Genomic DNA, 21,569 nt, shown 5'->3' with positions numbered 1-21,569 from the left:
ATAGCCATGGAAACTGGCTCTGCCAGTCTTTAGGAATGAGACTGTCAGTACTAATTAAATTTTATTATATAATCTATGATTTTATTTCATATGCACAGATATTTAATAGTGCGACATAATGAGATTAACAAAATGTTTTACTGTAACATTACAGATGGTGGAGGAGATTGTTTGGCTTATTTAATCATCCACAAAAAAGGCCCTGGCAAATTAAGTGCTGTTGAGTTCATGGATTCAATGCTGAAAATCGAAACTGAACAGGTGCAGACAAAAGTCGTGGTACTACCTGCACTGGTACTCCAATACCCAATACACCAGAGAGATAGTCTAGGGATTGCAATGTCATGTACAGCAGAACAATATGATGGGGATCGCAATCTCATGTTGTAAAACAGAGAGATACAGGGATTGTAGTCTCATGTTGGATGATAGAGAGATATGATGAGGATCGCAGTCTCATGTACAAAAGAGAGATGGGATGGGGATTACAATCTTGTGTACAACAGAGAGATAAAATGGGGCTTTTATCCCACATGACAAGTTCCTGGAGGATAGTTGCCCACTTACATGAAGGTAAAAAGAAGTGAAACAAGCAACACTGGACACTCGGATGCAACCCTTAGTAACCTGTTAAAAGGGGCATTGCTCGAAAATTTGGAATAGTGCCTGGTGCTATGAGGGTGGAGGGTGAGAAAAAATGGAATAGAATGAACTCCAAAAGTCTGAACGTTTGGCTGGGCAGGAATCATACATGATAGTTATTTTTCTAACTGTCTCCTTTTCTCAGAGTGTCAGCTTGTCTCAGTGGTTTCACTTATGTCTTGGAATCAGAGTTTTGTGTTCAAACACTTCAATACAGTACTGAGATAAGGCAGCAGTGGCCTAGGTACCATCTACAGATGACTTGCCAAACTAGGGCCCTGTCTATTTGTTAATGTGGATGTGAAATATTCCTTGGCACTTTTTGAAGAAGAGCACAGAATTTTCCCAGTGTCCTGGCCATCACACACCGCAAACAACAGCAGATGAAGTTGTCTTTTGTCTTATTTACTGATAGCGCACACATTGGGCTGAATTGTATACAGCCAGCTAGAGTAGGATTGGAGTCATGGAGGGGGGAGGGGGGTGCTGAACAATTGGGAGGGGAGGTGCTCGCCCGACATTGTGATGTGGGTTCTGGATTGTGTCAGCAGCGGGAAAGTTCCAAGGCAGTGGTACCACGAAAACACAGTGGGACTGCAATTTGAATTGCTGAGCAGCTACTTATTATGCATTTTTGCAGAGAGCTCACTCCGATTTTATGAAGAGTTTTGAATTTGATCAATGGTGCATGGGGATCACGTGCCTTCTGATCCCTACCTGGTTAAAGGTGACAGTACTGAGGCAAGGCCTCACTGCCAACAATGGAAAGCAACCATGGGGAGTGTTGGATAATTGCAAGAAGGGGAATAGAGGGGAGCAACGGCCCCCAACTGCTCATGAACAGCCCTCGAGGCACAGAGGGGATGCAGCCCTCATGACAAGGGTGGGTGCAGAGGTGATGCAACTCTTGAGGCAAGGGTGGGCGCAGAGGGATTGTCGCCCACGAAGCAAGGGTGGGCTTTGTCTTGGGTGGTGGGCTGTCTGCAAGGGAGGGCGCTGAGGGGCATTAGCCCATGTTCAGAGTGGAGTGGGAAGGGGAAGTTTCCAAAAGCAATGTCCTCTCTCCAGGGACAATACACAGGAGGGGGAAGTGACCAGCTGGCATAGGCCTCATGGACCCCATCTTTCAGACCCCTCCACTGCTCAGCAGAGACTCATAGAAATGGAGGGCCAGGCAGCTGGGCAAGCTGGTGAAGATTGACCAAGAGAGCAACACCAGCCGGCCGCATCACGGAGGATCTATCCGTGGCACAGAATGTACCGGGCTCACCTCAACTACCTCCAGATACAGGGCACAATTTCAAAGTTTGCGGATGATACAAAACTTGGAAGCATTGTGAACTGTGAAGAGGATAGTGTGGAACTTAAAAAGGACATTGGCAAGTTGGTGAAATGGGCAGACTGGTGGCAAATGAAGTTCAATGCAGAGAAATGTGATGTGATTCATTTTGGTGGGAAGAACATGGAGAGAATAAAGGGTACAATTCTAAAGGGGATGCAAGAACAAAAGTACCTGGGTGTATATGTGATATACTTGAACAAATTAGCATTGAAAAGGAGGAGGCTTTAGCGGGCTTAAAAGTGGCTAAATCCCCAGGCCCAGATGTGATGTATCCCAGGCTGTTATGTAAGACAAGGGAGGAGATTGCAGGACTCTGACACAAATTTTCAAATCCTCTCTGGCCACAGGAGAGGTACCAGAGGACTGGAGGACAGAGAATGTGGTACCATTATTCAAGAAGGGTAGCAGGGATAAACCAGGTAACTACAGGCCAGTGAGTCTAACATCAGTGGTAGGGAAACTTTTGGAAAAAATTCTGAGGGACAGGATTAATCTCCACTTGGAGAGGCAGGGATTAATCAAGGATAGTCAGCATGGCTTTGTCAGGGGGAGATCATGTCCAACAAATTTGATTGAATTTTTCGAGGAGGTGATTAGATGTGTAGATGAGGGTTGATGTAGTCTACATGGACTTCAGTAAGGCTTTTGATAAGGTCCCACATGAGAGATTGGTCAAGAGGGTAAGAGCCCATGGGATCCAGGGCAATTTGGCAAGTTGGAATAAAATTGGCTTAGTGGCAGGAGGCAGAGGGTGATGGTTGAGGGTTGTTTTTGCGACTGGAAGCCTGTGACCATTGGTGTACCGCAGGGATCAGTGCTGGGACCCTTGCTGTTTGTAGTGTACATTAATGATTTAGACGTGAATATAGGAGGTATGATCAGTAATGTCGCAGTTGACACGAAAATTGGTGGTGTCGTAAATAGTGAGGAGGAAAGCCTTAGATTACAGGACGATATAGATGGGCTGGTAAGATGGGCAAAGCAGTGGCAAATGGAATTTAATCCTGAGAAGTGTGAGGTGATGCATTTTTGGAGGACTAACAAGGCAAGGGAATATACAATGGATGGTAGGACCCTAGGAAGTACAGAGGTTCAGAGGGACCTTGGTGGACTTGTCCATAGATGACTGAAGGCAGCAGCACAGGTAGATAAAGTGGTTAGGAAGGCATATGGAATACTTGCCTTTATTTGCCAAGGCATAGAATATAAGAGCAGGGAGGTTATGATGGAGCTGTATAAAATGCTAGTTAGGCCACAGCTGGAGTACTGTGTACAGTTCTGGTCACCACACTATTGGAAGGATGTGATTGCACTGGAGAAGGTGCAGAGGAGATTCACCAGGATGTTGTCTGGGCTGGAGCATTTCAGCTATGAAGAGAGACTGGATAGGCTAGGATTGTTTTTCTTAGAGCCGAGAACGCCAAGGGGGACCTGACTGACTTATACAAAATTATATGGCACAATTACAAGGGGTCTGGACAGAGTCGATAGGGAGAAACTGTTTCCAAACGTGAAAGGATCGAGGATGAGGGGGCACAGATTTAAAGTAATTGCCTGAGGTTGTGGCAGAAGCAGGTTCAATTGAAGCATTCAAAAGGGAATTAGACTGTTATATGAAAAGGATGAATGTGCAGGGGTATGGGGAGAAGGCAAGGGAATGGCACTGGGTGAGTTGCAGACACGAAGGGCCGAATGGCTTCCTTCTGCGCTGTAACAATCCTGTGGTGTGTCAAATTGTTATGTGAGCTGTGAAAGACCAGAGGAAGTTATGATTAGGCCAGCAGACGGGTAGATAGATGGCAGATGCAGGAGAATGTGGAAAGATGTGCAACGGTATATTTTAGAAGTAAGAGACTTTTATTCTTTCATGGGACCTGAGTGTCGCTGGCAAGGCCAGCATTTATTGCCCATCCCTAATTGCCCTGAGAAGGTGGTGGTGAGCTGCCTTCTTGAGCTGCTGCAGTCCATCCAGTGTAGGTACACCTACAGTGACGTTAGGAAGGGAGTTCCAGGATTTTGATCCAGTGACAGTGAAGGAACAGCGATATCGTTCCAAGTCAGGATGGTGTGTGACTGGGAGGGGAAGTTGCAGGTGGTGGTGTTCCCATGTGTCTGTTGCCCTTGTCCTTCTAGGTGGAAGAGGTCGCGGGTTTGGAAGGTGCTGTGAAGGAGACTTGGTGAGTTGTTACAGTACATCTTGTATATGGTACACGCTGCTGCCACTGGGTGCTGGTGCTGGAGGGAGTAAATGTTTAAGGTGGTGGATGGGATGCCAATCAAGTGGGCTGTTTTGTCCTAGATGGTGTTGAGCTCCTTGAATGTTGTTGGAGCTGCACCCATCCAGGCATGTGGAGAGTATTGCATCACATTCCTAACTTGTGTCTTGTAGATAGTGGACAGGTTTTTGGAGTCAGGAGGTGAGTTTCTCTGCAGAATTCCCAACCTCTGATCTGCTCTTGTAGCTACTGTATTTATAACTGGTCCAGTTAAATTTCTGGTTAATTCTCACCCCCAGAATGTCGATGGGGGATTCAGCAATGGGAATGCTGTTGAATGTCATGGGGAGATGGTTAGATTCTCTCTTGTTGGAGCTGGTCTTTGTCTGGCACTTGTGTTGCGTGAATGTTACTTACCACTTATCAGCGCAACCCTGAATACTGTCCAGGTCTTGCTGCATATGGACATGTGCTACTTCAGTATCTGAGGAGTTGCGAATGGTACTGAACACTGTGCAATCATCAGCAAACATCCCCACTTCTGACTTTATGATGGAGGGAAGGTCATTGATGAAGCAGCTGAAGATGGTTGGGCCTAGGACATTACCCTGCAGTGATGGACTTGGGCTGAGATGTTTGTCCTCTATAACAACCACAACCATCTTCCTTTGTCCTAGGTATGACCCCAACGAATGGAGAGGTGTCCCCTGATTCCCACTGACTTCAATTTTGCTAGGGCTCCTTGATGCCACACTTGATCAAATGCTGCCTCGATATCCAGGGCAGTCACTCTCATCTCACCTCTGGAATTCAGCTCTTTTGTCTATGCTTGGACCAAGGCTGTAAGAGGTCAGGAGCTGAACGGCAGAACCCAAACTGAGCATCAGTGAGCAGGTTATTGCTGTGTAAATGCCGCTTGATAGCACTGTCGACAACACCTTCCATCACTTTGCTGATGAATACAGAAAGGAAATACAGCTTAAAGGGTAATATTGTAGATGGAGTAGAGGAATCTGGGGATTTTGATGAGCAGATACACAGGTCATCAAAACTGCAGGCAGAATAGATAAGGCAAACAGAATTTTTGTTTTTGTATCTGAATCAAAAACCTGGAATTCTCTGCCTAACCACCACCTTCTCAAGGGCAATTAGGGATGGATAATAAATACTGGCCTTGTCAGAGATGCTCATATCCCAAGAAAAAAGAATTTAAAAAATCTAGATGCACACAATTTCATATTGAGGAGGTAATGTTGAAATGATGCTGCCTGTTGTTCTGCTGCACTCTGACTCTGGCCTCCTGACTAGAATTCCTTCCCTGAACCCCTCTGCCTCTCCACCTCCTTCTCCTCCTTTAAAAACCACCGCTTTGGTTAAATATTTGGACATTCTTTCCAACACTTCTCTCTTTGACTTCATGTCCATTTTTTGCTTTTGCCTCTATTCTGAGCCTTTGGCCATTTTCCTCTGTTACTATAGAAATACAAATTGTTGTTGCATGCTACAGTGGAATGCCATGAAGGGCATTTGTCCACAATTCCATTGGGAGCCAGCAACTTGCTTTTGAAGTAAACTATTTAGCATTTGTATCTTTTCCACATTCACATCCATCCCTACACCCTAACTGCTGAAATTGTCAGGGTCTTCAATCACCCAATTTACATCAAGTCATTGACAGCTTGGTTGTCCACACAGCTTTACTGGTGGTTCATTTGCGCAGTCTTGGAACATGTGACAAGTCCACGTGGTCACACAGAGAATCCTTGTATTACTGGCCTGAAGATAGATCTGGGAATCTGACCATGTTAAAATGGGGAAAATTCTTGTCAATAAGTTAGGTTACATTGCCTGAAAAAGGAAATTGAAGTCTCTCAGTTTATAAATACTGACAAATACTCAGTGCTATTTAACAATTTGGCTCGAAGGAGGAACAGCCCAGAACAGAAAACTGAGAATATTGGAAAAATAAATAGCAACAGGCATTTGAAGTAAATAACATTTCTGCAGGAGGTAAAGTATGAAACAAGTAGGACTCTTTAGAGATGAGAACAGTAAGTATGTGGAGAATAACAATGATTTGTTACAACTTACTTTGGAAGATATAGGTAGTATAATCAGCCAGGTATGTCACGTGATAGGATGTGCATCAAGTCTATTAAGAAAAAAGTAGACAACAGTAAAAGAATTTGACAGATTAGAAGTTTAATTCACACCAGGGCCGAATGTAATGCTTCTGAGAACATTGAAAAGACATGCTGGAAATCAGACCATATCGGAAATACACATTTGTTATCTGAAAGAGAAAGTTTGCAACCCAAAACTTTAACGCATCTTTATATTTGCACATTTCCAGCACATTGGGTCGCTCCCGCGCGTTGCCCTGTCACTTCTCTGCCGCTTGCTCTCCACCTTGTCGTTTTGGCAGCTCGTTTTATTCCACGAGATGGTGATATTGTTCTTGCTTGTCACCATCTCTGAACCGATGTTGAATCACCGTGGACGGAACCAGAAAAGTAAGTTTAGATTGTGACAAGGTTCACTGTAGCAAAGGAAGTTGTACAACTTCAAAGGCACTTTTCGACTCAGCAGAGAATGGGATGTTAACTGTTTCTCTCTCCACAGGTGCTGCCAGAATTGCTGAGTGTTTCCAGCATTTTCTGATTCAATGACCATTTTTTTTAAAAAAAGGAAATACATGCTAAGCACCAGCTATTGACCACTGTGTCCGCCAGCTTCAGCAGAAGGAGTGGAGTCTGCAGTGGCCTAACAAAATGTTTTTTGCTGGACAAGTGCCCTGTGCATTTGTTTATTGCATGTCCAGTCATCCTGTCCTGTAGTCCCTATAAATACCACTTCCTTTCAGATTAATTTCAAATGCTTGTGGGTTCCCTATGTCTGTACCCTCCTCCAGCTGTTTAATTCTCTGAGATCTCTGCACTCTTCCAATTGTGACCTCTTGCCCATCCCAATTTTAATTGCTCTCTTATTGGCGGCTGTGCCTTTAGCTGCCAAAGCCCTAAGCCCTGAAATTCCCTGCCTAAACCTCTCTTGCTTCCTTAAAACCTACCACCTGTGCTAATATATGCTTATGTGGTTTGGTGTCAAATTTTGTTTGATAACACTCCTGTGACACACCTTGGGATGTTGTACTGTGATAAAGGTGCTATATAAATGCTAGTTGTTGTTGTGTGTTTCTGGTTATGACATCAATGTATATTTCACTTCCATAGAGCTATGGGATATTGATTTGCAACCATCAGCTTCCACACACTGCACTCTCACTTTCAGAAGTGAGGGCAATCTGTTTAATCATAGGAAGCATCACTTCTGAAACAGATTCTTTCCTTAACCAACGTCCACTCACAGGATGTGCTGAACGTTGATCAAGAAATAGAAAAGAAAGGACTTGCATTTATACAACATCTTTCACAAGCTGTGGATGTCCCAAAGTGCTTTCCAATCAATTAAGTACTTTTGAAGCATAGTCACTGTAGCTACATGGTTCGGGCTTTGTAGGTTGTTTGTAAACAGTGTTTTACAAACAAAACACAAGTGAGGACTCTTCAAAAATAATTAATTTGTTATGAAACACTTTGGGATGTCCTGAGGATGTGGAAGATATTTTATAAGTTCTTCCTTAGAAATATGGTAGTTGTTCATTGCATAGCTCAGTGAGGCAATGATCGAATTACATTTGTTTGTATATGTGTCTGTATGTTCATATGCCTCTGTGTGTGTGTGTATTTCTATGTGCATATGTGTAAGTTTTTACCTGTGTGTGTATCTGCATCTGTGTTTGTCTGTGTGTCTATATGTCTATGTCTGTGCAACTGTATCTGTGTTTTTGTGTACATGCCTGTATATATTTGTCTATCTGAGTCTATTGTTACGACCGACTGCTCCAGTCAAAGCCCCAATCAAAATATAGGATTCTGATTGTGGTGGGACCAACGCACTGTTAATTCAATCCCGTTGTTCCACAGATCGGCTAACATAACATTTAAAAACTTTCCAAATTTAAGAAAGACCCAACCAAATTGTACCATCTATTAACCCCCCGAATGAGGCTAACCAAAACCAGGTGTCTTTAAATCAAAAAATTAACTCTTTAATTAAAAGAACTAAATTCTTAAACACTATGAACATTTAAAAATAGAAAAATTAGAGTCCTTGCAAATTTACAGTCCAATGTTGTTCGAAGTCCTCGCAGAATGTTGTTCAAAGTCTTCGCAGAATATTGTTTGAAGTCCAACGAATTTCAACAATTAATGACTTGCAAACACTTTCAACAGAATCAATCTGACTTTAGAGTTTTTGAGGAATAAAAGATTGTCACAATCTAACTTCCCTTTCTTCAATTTAAATTACCAGAGATCTCTGTCTTGGCTTGATGTTTTTAGAATTTCGAGAGATCATAATTAAACAGACAAAAATCCTATTTCCTTCAGTTTAAATGGTTGAGAGCTGTTTTTCAGTGCTGACACCACAGCTGTCTGTGTCTTCTGTCTGTGTGTTCAAACTGTCTTACTGCCAGTTCAAACTGAATTGTAACAAATGTATCGCATCAGGCTCACTCCCAGTGGCTGTTTCCATGGTATCAAGAATGCACCCTTTGAATCGCAGTCTCCATGAGGCTGTTTCTAAGGTGACGAAAATGTACCTTCTTATAACTCCTAAGGCTTGCCAGCTCTTAAAGCAATACCGATCCCTTGCAAGCCTTAAAGGCAAACTGCATATTCTGAAAAAAAACTACAGGACCATGACACCTCTGCCCCTCGTGGAATGAAACTCCATTCCTGAAATGCATTTCATTACAATGGGTAAAAAAAATTGAAAAATGCTAACTTTTTTTCCACTCATTTACAGATATACACATTTCTAAGAAAAATGTATAGCATATAGCAACAAGTTCCACCAGAATATTTCGGATTTAATTTTCAAAAAGGGTTGTTCCAATTAACCTATTTCAAATTTATAAGCATAGTCATCCAATTGTTTTTTGTTTTTCTTCCAAGTGACCCTATTGTCCATCACCTCAGCCAGGTGAGCTGCACAGCTTGGACCACTGACCACTACTCTGAGAAGTTTCTTGAGTACCCCTGAACATATGTGACATCACTTGACACTGGAAACCCTGTCCGGTGTAACAGAAGCTGATTTTTTCTTACCCTGGGGTGTCAAAGGAATTTGACAGTATCCTTCCAACACATCTATCTCTTTAAGACACCTTGTGTTGCCCACTCTGACCTTACAGTCCTTTGAATGAGAATTCGGGTAGGAGTCTGCCTTCTTTACCACAGTGACTTTTCTAGAGTCTATGTAAGTTTGAGCCTTCTCACCAGGTTTAGTCATCCTGCGAATTCCAGCTGTCCTGACTAGGTTCATCTAAGCTGCCCTTTAGCATGCATTGTACCTTTGCTTCCACTTGGGCCTGTCCGTCTGGACCTAAGCAACAAGGCTGCCATTTTAAAGGAATGGCTTCCCCTATACCCCACATCATATGTGGCTAAGGTTGTACATCCTGGCTTATCCCTACAAACTTCTTAAAACATTGTGAAAATCCTGGTTAGGACTTCACGCAGTTTTGCCTCTAAGTGTAAAAGCCTATTGTTTAATTTTCCTAGACAATCTGCAGTCGCTAATGGGTTAGTAGGAGGTTCAATCTGAGAATTTCCTCAGCCTACTTCTGCCTCATCCTCACTATCCTTTTTCTTCTCCACAGTCCTGATTACCTGACATACCTGTACTGACTTATCCTCCTCCCTGTAGTAATATGGTTTGCGCATATTAATGTGACTCAACTGGTTCTTCATCCGGCAATCAGAGGTGTCAATCAAGTGATCTACCTTATCCACTGTTTTGATCACTCTATGTGGGCCACTAAACTGCGCTTTCACTGGTTCTCCCTGTGACGATAACAACACTAATACTTCATTCCCTAGTTTTATGGTAGATTGTGGTTTTCCCACCGTTTGACAGGTGTGACATGCTCTACAAAATTGTCTCACATCCTTCGTAAGACCCAACCAGTAATAACGTCTGCTTATGTGTGATTTGGTCTTCCGAATTCCCCTATGTCCTGCAAAAGGAATGTCATGTGCTAACCTTAATAATCCTTATCAATATTTAGGTGGTACCACTATCTGTTCAACAACTGTCCAGTCTTTGTCTATGAGGCAGTCTCCATTTCCTTCTCAAAACAACGTTTGCCATATAATAGCCTTCCGGAACTCCTTTCGCCTCAGCTTTAGACAGAGCTGTCTATGCTATTTGGTAGATCTCTGGATCAGCTTGCTGTGCTGCAATGATAGACGATCTGTTAAACATCTCATTTCGATTATCTGAATCCCCAAATAAGGTTTCAGATACCTGGCTGTTCATTTGTGGTGCTCCTTTTACCTCCGGCAATGGATCCTGCTTAACCATTGCTCGGGTAACTACACACGCAGGAAATATTCTCGGAACTTGCTTCTGTAATTGCTCCAGTTCCTTAATTTCACATGATTCCTCTGTAACTATAGGAGAAACTGATATTTTTGATCCTGTCAAATCATTTCCTAGGAGTAGATCAATTCCCTTTACTGGTAAACTGTGGACAACACCTACAGTTACTACCCCAGTTATTAAGTCACTCTCTAGGCATACTTTATACAAAGGTACGGGTATACACACCCCGCCGATTCCATTTACTAAAATTGTAGCATTCAAGGCGCTTTCTGGTGATATCTTTCCCCAGCAAAAGTGTTTGGGTCGCTCCTGTATTCCTGAGTATAATGATAGGTTTTCCTGCCTCACTTACAGGATATGGAGTTACTCTCTCCTTTGACAAAAAATCATGATAACTCTCAGGTATGTTATTCTTAACCTCTACACTCCTCTTAGTTTTAGTATCTGGTTTCACATTCACAGCTGACGTTAAAGCTATAGCCTAGTCTGCTATACTCTCAGTCAGAGTCTTTTCCGCTGCACTAACTTTGCGTACCCCAACAAGTCCTATGGGTTTACCTCGCAATTTCCAGCACTCTGAACGAAGATGACCCATTTTGTTGCAATGATAACACTTTGGCTTGCGAACCTCACTTCTACCCTCAGCACTTTGCTTTCTGACATGAGGAGGTGATACTAGGCATTCCCAGTTGTTCCTTCTTGTCCCCAGCTACTTGCCTTCCTTTCACTCTCCCACTTTCTATCCTTCTCGGGTTTATGGGGGTGACGGACAAAATAGTTGGCTTATTCACAAGCTCAAAATCATCAGCAATCTCTGTTGCTTGCCTAGCTTTCAAAACTTTCAGGTTATCTATATGAGTTCCCACTACTGCAGGAATGGAGTTTTTAAACTCTTGTAAGAGAATCAATTCTAGAAGGTTCTCATATGTGGTTTCTATCTTTAATGCCCGTATCCAACGGTCAAAATTCATTTGCTTCACCCTCTCAAATTCTAAATATGTCTGCCCAGTCAATCTCCGTAAGTTCCGAAACTTCTGACGGTAAGCTTCAGGGACTAACTCATACACAGCGAGAATAGCCTTTTTTGCCACCTCATAATCTGCAGAAGCCTCTTCAGAAAGCGTGGCATAAGCTTCATGAGCTCTGCCTACCAGCCTGCCCTGAATGAGCAATGACCAACTTTCTTTCGGCCATTTCATCTGTTTGGCTATTTTTTCAAAAGATATGAAAAATACCTCTATGTCCCTTTCCTCGAACTTAGGAAGAGCCTGTATAAATTTTAAAAACTTCTCACTGGGTCCTGATCTAAATTCAGATTCTTCCTGACCCGAATTTTCCCTTGATTTAAGACTACCCCTTTGTCTTAGTTCCATCTCTTTAACCTAAATTCCCTCTCTTCTGTTTCACTTTCTTTCTGAAATGCTCTCTCTTTCTCCCTTTCCTCCAATTCAAGTTTTCTTAATTCTTTTTCTGCCTCAAGTTTTTTTGTTTCTTTTTCCTGCTGAAGCTCCAGTTTTTTCATTTCTAACTGAATCCTAGCCAATTCCACTGCATCAGTCTCAGACCTATTACCTTCATGTCTTTCGTATTCGCTTTCTTGTTCCTCATATTGCCCTTCATCTGTATCACCCTCATCATCATCTTCTTCTACTAATTCCAGATGTTCGGCTATTATGTCAATTATCTCTGCTTTTTTGGCACCTGATTTCAATTCCAACCCCAATTTCGCTGCCAATTCTTTCAACTTGTTCTTAGTTAAAGTTATCAAGTCACTCAGGGAAACATTCTGCTTTCCCAAAAACTCTGCTACAACCACTAATGCCATAACAATGCTATAGACTGTACCTTATTAAACAAGAGACCTGGTTCTTTTAATTTCTTTGTAATTGGTGTCAAATTTAGAGCCCAACAATCATATTTCCAATTAATAAGATCCCAGACTCGAGAGCAATTAATCTGATGCCAAACACAAGACCCCAATTTAAATATGTTATCCCAGAGATGAGCAATTACTATGATTCCAAATGCGAGTCCTTCAAATTTGTCTGATTCTGATCCCAGACATGAGCCGCCGAATTAAATATGATTCAACTTCGAGTGAGCCCCCAATTAAGATATGATTCAAATCCAGAAACCCAATTAATATGTGATTCAAACCTTGAGTGAGCCACCCCAGTTAATATGTTATTCAAATCCCAGGACGAGCCCCCAATACATATGTTGGGACCGACTGCTTCAGTCAAAGCCCCCAATCAAAATATAGGATTCTGATTGTGGTGGGACCACAATCAGACCACAATTAATTCAATACCGTCGTTCCACAGATCGGCGAACATATCATTAAAAAACTTTCCAAATTAAAGAAAGACCCAGCCAAATTGTACCATCTATTAACCCCCCGAATGAGGCTAACCAAAACCAGGTGTCTTTAAATCAAAAAATTAACTCTTTAATTAAAAGAACTAAATTCTTAAACACTGTGAACATTTAAAAATAGAAAAATTAGAGTCCTTGCAAATTTACAGTCCAATGTTGTTCAAAGTCCTCGCAGAATGTTATTCAAAGTCCCCCGCAGAATGTTGTTTGAAGTCCTTGCAGAATTTTGTTCGAAGTCCTCACAATATGTTGTTCTAAGTCCAGCAAATTTCAACAATTAATGACTTGCAAACACTTTCAACAGAATCAATCTGACTTTAGAGTTTTTGAAGGATAAAAGATTGTCACAGTCTAACTTCCCTTTCTTCAATTTAAATTACCAGAGATCTCTGTCTTGGCTTGATGTTTTTAAGAATTTCGAGCGATCATAATTAAACAGACAAAAATCCTATTTCCTTCAGTTTAAATGGTTGAGAGCTGTTTTTCAGTGCTGACCCACAGCTGTCTGTGCCTTCTGTCTGTGTGTTCAAACTGTCTTACTAACTGCCAGTTCAAACTGAATTGTAACAAATGTATCGCATCAGGCTCACTTCCAGTGGCTGTTTCCATGGTATCGAGAATGCACCCTTTGAATCGCAGTCTCCAAATGGCTGTTTCTAAGGTAACGAAAATGCACCTTCCATAACTCCTAAGGCCTGCTGGCTCTTAAAGCAATACTGATCCCTTGCAAGTCTTAAAGGCAAGCCTCATATTCCGGAAAAAAAAACGACAGGACCGTGACACTATCTATATTGTTACCGTGTGTATATCTGTGTCTACGTCTGCGTATCTGTGTGTGTGTTGCATGCATTTACGTGGCCATGTCTGTGCGTGTGCATATCTGTGTTTGAGTGTGCAATTATTCATGTGTATTTAAACATTCATGGGATGTGAGAGTCACATATTGCCCATCCCTAATTGACCTTGAGAAGGTAGCGGTGAGCCTTCTACTTGAACCGCTGCAGTCCATGTGGTGATACTCCCACAGCGCTGTTAGCGAGAGAGTTCCAGGATTTTGACACCGCAACAATGAAGGAATGACAATATATTTCCAAGTCAGGATGGTGTGTGACTCGGAGGGGAACTTGCAGGTGGTGGTGTTCCAATGTGTTGCTGCCCTTGTCTTTCTAGGTGGAAGAGGTCAGAGGTTTGGAAGGTGCTGTCGAAGGAGGCTTGACGAGTTGCTGCAGCGTATTTTGGAGATGGTACACACTGCTGCCATTGTGCATTGGTGGTGAAGGGAGTGAATGTTTAAGATTGTGGATGGGTTGTCAATCAAGCGGGCTGCTTTGTCCTGGATGGTGTTGAGCTTCTTGAGTATTGTTGTACATGCACTCGAGTATTCCATCACACTCCTGACTTCTGCCTTGTAGATGGTAGACAGACTTTGGGGAGTTGATGGTGGGGGATTGATAGATGGTATATTTCATTGAATGTCAAGGGGACATAATTGGATTCTCTCTTGTGGAGATGGTCATTGCCTGGCACTTGTGTTCACTTGGCATGAACGTTATTTGCCACTTATTAGCCCAAGCCTGAATGTTGTCCAAGGCTTGCTGCATGTGGATATGGACTGCTTCAGAATCTGAGGAGTCATGAATGGTGCTGACCACTGTGCACTCCTCAATGAATATCCCACTTCTGACCTTATGATGGAGGGAAGGTCATTGATGAAGCAGCTGAAGATGCTTGGGCCTGGGACACTACCCTGAGGAACTCCTGCAACAATATCCTGGGGCTGAGATGATTGGCCTCCAACAACGACAAGCATCTTCCTTTGTGCTAGGTATGACTCCAATCAGTGGAGAGTCTTCCCTCTGATTTCCATTGACTTCAATGTTGCTATTTGTTACTGTATGTTTGTCTTTGTCTACATGTGCATATCAGAGTGCCTGTATATGTGCTATTATGTGTGTATGCCTGTGCAAGCGGTCTGTGTTTAAGTATGTATGTATTCATGTGTATATAAAGATTCATGGGATGTAAGCATCGTTGGCAAGGCCAGCATTTAGTGTCCTTAAGAAGCTGGTGGTGAGCCGCCTTCTTGAACTACTGCAGTCGGTGTGGTGTTGGTACACCCGCTGTGATGTTAGGTCGGCAGTTCCAGGACTTTGACGCAGCAACGATGAAGGAATAGCGATATAGTTCCAAGTCAGGATGGTGTACAACTTGGAGGGGAACTTGCTTGTGATGGTGTTCCCATGCATCTGCTGCCATTGTTCCTCTAAGTGATAGAGGTCGCAGGTTTGGAAAGTGCTGTCAAAGGAGCCTTGGTGAGTTGCTGCAGTACATCTTGTAAATGGTACACACTGCAGCCAATGTACGCCATTGTTGGAAGGTGTGAATGTTTAAGTTGGTAGATGGAGTGCTGGCATGCAGGCTGCAGGTGTGTGTGTGTGCGTGCGTGTGTGCGTACGTGGTGTGTTGTGTGTGTATGGTGTGTGTGTGTGTGTGTAATTGAGAGTCTGTTGACTTTGTTTTGAAGCAGCAGGAGTGTGAACAATGGGAGCTTTGTTATGCAAGTGATGATATGTAAGATTTTCATACCGTAAAATGGAATAAAACTCTGCCATTACCATGTGATTGTGAAATGTTGAAACCCCCTACAATGTACCATTTGTCTTGCACTGAGTCTGTGTTTATTTTAATTACTTCAAGCAGTCTAGAAGATAAGAAATTCTGAACAGAAGCCAAATAAAGTTGTATTATGCAAGTAATCCATATAATCTGTACCGCGTACATCTATGGCGATATCAGCAACCACAAGATACATCATCTAACACTCCATTTTCCAAATGTACAAAGCAACATCAGCCTCCTCTCGGGACCTGCTCAACCCCGCCCCACCCCCACCCTCTTAACACCCACAGTAAGGCCACACCCACCACACATTTCAAAGGTCAATGGTTCCCTTCCAACATTCACTGGAAATCGAAAAACCCCATGACATTCCACCCAGTTCCACGACTGCACAGCCTGCATGGCTGTACTGATTATCAATGAAGTGCCTCTGCAATCTTCTGAACATAAAAAAATTGACAGGCAGGAAAAGACCAACTGGTCCATCAAGTTGGCTCCATGCCTCACGATGGCTGGAGCATCTTGGCTAGATATTTCCTACCTCCAGAATTCCTTCAGACATTTTGCTTGTAATTGTACCTCTTGGTCTGCTTTGTTACTCTGCTGGCTTGCACTGAAAAAAACTTCTAAAATAAATATGTATTATCGTGAATATCTGGGTCTTACAGCATTTGCTTAATGGTCACACCAATACCCTCGAGCAATGGGGCCCGATCTGAAAGTAACCTGGAGAACGTCTCAACAGTGTGAAACAACAGTCCGTAGGATCTTGAGGCCCCTATTTAGATCGCCCTTGTGTGATGGCGCTTCCACTACTTGTGGCCTCCCTGTCTGTTGTAACGGATGGGAATCTGACACAATGTGCTGTGTGCAACACAGAGGCTGTCACACTACATTCAACACCTGGCGGGCTTGCTTGAGGGTGTTGAGTGTTCCAAACCTAAGCTGAAGCCAGAACGTGCTATGATCACAATACAATGGGACTGAGTGACAGAAGGAAGAACTTGCATTTACATAGTGCCTTTCATGACCTTAGGATGTCCCAAAACACTTTTACAGTTAATGAGGTAAATTTGAGGTGCAGTCACTGTTGCAATGTAGGAAACGTGGCAGCCAATTTGTGCACAGCAAACAACAATGTAACAATGACCAGATTATCTGCTTTTTGGTGAGGATGGCACCAGCTAGAACACCCCTGCTCTTCTTTGCAATAGTGCCATGGGATCTTTCACATCCAACTGAGAGGGCACACAGTGCCTTGGTTTAACATCTCATCTGAAAGAAAGCACCTCCAACAATGCAGCACTCCCTCAGTATGGCACTGGAGTGTCAGCCTAGATTTCTCTGCTCATGTTTCTGGAGTGAAATTTGAATCCACAACCTTCTGACTCAGAGGCGAAAGCGATACCAACTGAGCCACAGCTGGTCACAAGCACCTACACCATTACCAACCTTGGACAGACTGTTGGCAGAGTATCCAGGTCACTCCCTGGTTTACAGGCCTGGTGCCAGGAGAAGGCCCAACTCACCAAGGACTGTCTTCTTAAGATATAGAGGTTTTACATCTCTCCTCATTTTTATTCCCTTTGAAAAAGGGAGAGATGCAAAACAGGTTACCACCAGTTTTATTGCACAATATCAAGATCTAATCAAGACCATACACTCTACAAACGTTGCTCCTTTCCAAGGTCCAAGGATCCTCTGCTGTCTGCAGTAAACAAGCTGCCTGAGGTAGTGCCAGGCCCTGATAATCACAGTTTGGCCTATTACTGGTTCATCCATCCAGTAGCACCTAACAATTCCCCCATCACAGCATCTGTTTCTTAAATGCATTCAGGATTTCATCCTCCACCATCTTACCAGGAGGTCCATTTCAAGTGTTGATCACACTCTCCATGTGAAGAAGAATCTCTTGATATCAATCCTAAGGTTACCATTTGTTAATTTGAACCTACCTCCTCTTGTTCAAATTTCAAAATGTAATTTACAGTAACATTCAGATTTACCACTTCCATCCATTTACTATGTTTTATCCCTCTGTGAAATTGCCTCTGAGTGCCCCTTTCCCAGGGTGAAGAATCCAAGTGTCTCCAATGTTTCTCATAACTCAGACCCTGACTCGAGGGATGAGGCTTGTGGCTTTTCTCTTTACTGCCTCCAGCAGTTAAATGGCTCCCTTATTTAACTATATAAACAAATCAACAAATTTCAGCACTAAAATACAAAAAAAGGAGTTTTTTGAAAACACTGAAAAAGTTTACACAACTAAAGTGGGAGGTAGTTATGCCCTTGTAGACTTCAAATGTACATTCATGTTTTTTCTCACTTTTTGAAAAGAAAATTTAAAAAATCATGACTTCAGTTCAGCTTTCTAGTTAAGAGCTATAAGATTTAGGCTCCAGAGTCACAGATACCCAAAGAAGGTGGGTGGACGGGTGTGGGGGTGGGGGTGGGGGGGGGTGGCGGTACAAGCTCATAAGATAATTTATCAAGCAGCAACAGTTTAAATATTTTTATTCTATTCCTTCATGGGATGTGGGTGTCGCTGGCTAGGACAGCATTTATTGCCCATCCCTAATTGCTCTTGAGAATATAATATATATTAAGAAGTAACAGTTTAAATCTGATGATGCATAAGCTAAATGACATACGACCTGTAACAGATTGAACGGATTACTGATCCCAGATCATACAGTGGGGCAGAACGGTGTTGGCAGTCTCCTGCACAGATGAGGCAGGTAAAGTGTAGGTGGTCTCTTTGGTACTTGTGGCCCTCAGTTTTCTTGAGCTAACCAAAGCGTTAGGCCAAAGCCCAACATTTGGCCAAAGCTGAGCTTCAGGAACCTCCCCTTCTGTCCTTCAAAGATTGACTATTTCCCTCCCGAGTACCTGTTTATATATTTTATTTCTAGGGGTTGGTAGTTCACCCTGTGTCAATCACTTGTTTGAACCCTGTCAGGCAAGCCCCCACCGGCCAAGAATGAGGAAAATTAATTTCGCCACATGAACATTGATTTTGGACTGATGTTGGTGAAGAAAGAACTAGCTTTAAAAAACAATTAGAGACTTTGGCTGGAGAGAGGCATTAGCATATTAACAGACAAGTACTTCAAAGGACAAAGGAGCTATTCCCTGCTCCAATTTAATCCACAATGGACTTTTGATTACCAGACGTTGAAGGTGGAAAGACTAGCATTCCAGGTTAACTGCTAAGATGGCCGAATACACAAACAGACGCTAGCTTTGCCACACACACATGCAAATAGGGACAGAAAAGAGCAGAAGAAAAATAAAATGGAGAAGTTTGAGGCAGTCTCTAAAAGGGGTTTTTTGTTACTGTTTCTGTGTTTCCAGCTCACCGTAGAATCCTTGATTGTAGACAGCTTACTTTTTGTTGGGGCCCAGTATTCTTCTTAAACCTTGTTCACTGTAGGAGACATTTCTCTCTTGGGGTTCATCTGTCTTCAATGATTTCCGAAGCTGGTGCGAGCGAGAGGAGAGCAGACAGGAGAGAGGTGTTCTCAGTCCAGGAGCTAACAGCCTTGTGAGTTCAAATTTCTGTTGGAAGTTCAAATTCAAAAAACTCCAACAGTCAGTCATGTGACTAAACTGGCCCGACCACGTCTGTTTGTGTATTCGGTCATCTTAGTAGTTAACCTGGAATGCTTCAACATCTGGTAATCAATTTTGTGGATTTGTAAAAGGCAGATCATTCTTGACTAATCAAATTGAATTTTTTGATGAAAGTTGTTGAAGGTAATGGGGTGGATGTTGTTTATATGGATTTTAAGAAAGCATTTGATAAGGTACCACATAAAAGACTGGTTAGCAAAATTGAGGCTCGTGGAATAGGAGGGTCAGTGTCCAATTGGATAAAAAAATTGGCTTAAGGACAGAACACAGTGAGTTGTAGTAAATGGTTGTTTTCCAGACTGGAGGATGGGAGACAGTGGTGTTCCCCAAGGTTCAGTGCTAGGACCACTGCTTTTTTTGCTATGTATAAATGACTTGGATCTTGGAATACAGAGGAGAATCACAAAATTTGCTGACAACACCAAACTTGGAGGTGCAGCAAACAGTGAGGATGATATGAACCACCTGCAATAGGACATAGATAGGCTAGCTGTGGGCAGAGAGGTGGCAGATGGAATTTAATACTGACAAGTGTGAGGTGATGCATTTTGGCAGAAGAAATAGGGAGAGACAATATATACTTAATGGCCCAGTTCTAAAGAGTGTGCAGGGACAGAGGGACTTGGGGGTGCACGTGCATCAATCTTTGAAGGTGGCAGGACATGTTGAGAGAGTGGTTAGTAAAGCATATGGGATCTTGGGCTTCATAAATAGAGACATTGAGTACAAAGGCAAAGAAGTTATACTGAACCTCTATAAAACTCTGGTTAGGCCCCAACAGGAGTATTGCATCCAGTTCTGTTCACCACATTTCAGGAAGGATGGAACTCATTGCCCACCAAGGTGGTGGAAGTGGAGACGATCAATGACTTCAAGAGGAAGTGGATAGTCACCTGAGAGAAATAAGCTTGCTGGGCTACGGGGATTGAGCTGGGGAGTGGGACTGACTGCCTCACTCTGTGGAGCAGCAGCATGGACTCAATGGGCCAAATGGCCTCCTTCTGTGCTGTAAATGACTCTAAGCTTTTCATCACCTGTCCTATGCCGAGCTATGTAGGTCTACTTAAATTTCCAAAAGGCATTTGATAAAGTGCCACATAATAGGCTTGTCAGCAAAGTTCGAGCCCTTGGAATAAAAGGGACAGTAACAACATGCATACAAAATTGGCTGTGTGACAGGAAATAGAGAGTGGTGTTGAATGGTTGTTTTTCAGACTGGAGGAAGGTATATCGTGAGGTTCCCCAGGGATCAGTGCTAGGATCCCTGCTTTTTTTGATATAGATTAATGACCTAGACTTGGGTGTACAGAACACAATTTCAATATTTGTGAATGACACAAAACTTGGAAGTATTGCAAATTGTGAGGAGGATAGTGATAGACTTCAAGAGGACATAGACAGGCTGGTGGAATGGGCGGGCAAGGACAGATGAAATTTAATGCAGAGAAGTGTGAAGTGATTCAATTTGGTAGGAAGAATGAGGAGAGGCAATATAAACTAAAGCGTACAATTCTGAAGGGTGTGCAGGAACTGGGGGACTTGGGGTATCTGTGCATAAATCATTGAAAGTTGCAGGGCAAGTTAAGAAAGCATTTAATAAAGCAGACAGGATCCTAGGATTTATAAATAGGGGCAGAGAGTACAAGAGCAAGAAAGTTATGATAAACCTATATAAAACACTGGTTCAGCCACAACTGGAGTATTTTGGGTCCTGAAAATACCTCCAGGAGAGGGCTGCCACGCACCTTGCCGGGAACACCCAGCCTCATATTGCCGGCGGCGGCGAGGCTTCGTGGCGGCACCCACCCCCCCACCCCGCTGCTCGGCAACTGGAGCCCCATTTAAATATTTATATTAATTAAAGTCAATGTATTAATTACCGTTGCATTCCCGCCATCTGTCTCGGTGCAATTTTTGTGTCACTGGCCAGCACTCCCATGCCTTGGATCCCCGTCCGGGGGATCCAGAACACTGGGAGGAGGTAAGTTTCTCAGTGCAGGAGGGAGTGGAGCAGGGTCCAAGTAATTTCATTGGTGTTGGGTTTTGTGGGAAGGGTTAGCCTGTAAGGTTTCTGCACCTTGTTGGGGGGTAGGGGGAAGGTCAGGTGGACAAGGTAAGTGATTTGGGGGGGGCATAGGGCAAGTAATTAATCTAATTGTCATTGGGGAGGTGGGAGAGAGGCAGAATAAATATATTTAATTTTTTTATTGCATGTTTAAATTTATTGGCAGGGCTTGAAGCCCTTTAGAAATGGAATCAATCCCTACGCACAGTCAGTTGACACCATTTCCGGG

Source organism: Heterodontus francisci, chromosome 8 (genome assembly GCF_036365525.1).
Source record: "Heterodontus francisci isolate sHetFra1 chromosome 8, sHetFra1.hap1, whole genome shotgun sequence".
In the NCBI taxonomy this organism is placed as follows: Eukaryota; Metazoa; Chordata; class Chondrichthyes; order Heterodontiformes; family Heterodontidae; genus Heterodontus; species Heterodontus francisci.
This window is presented reverse-complemented; position numbering follows the sequence as displayed.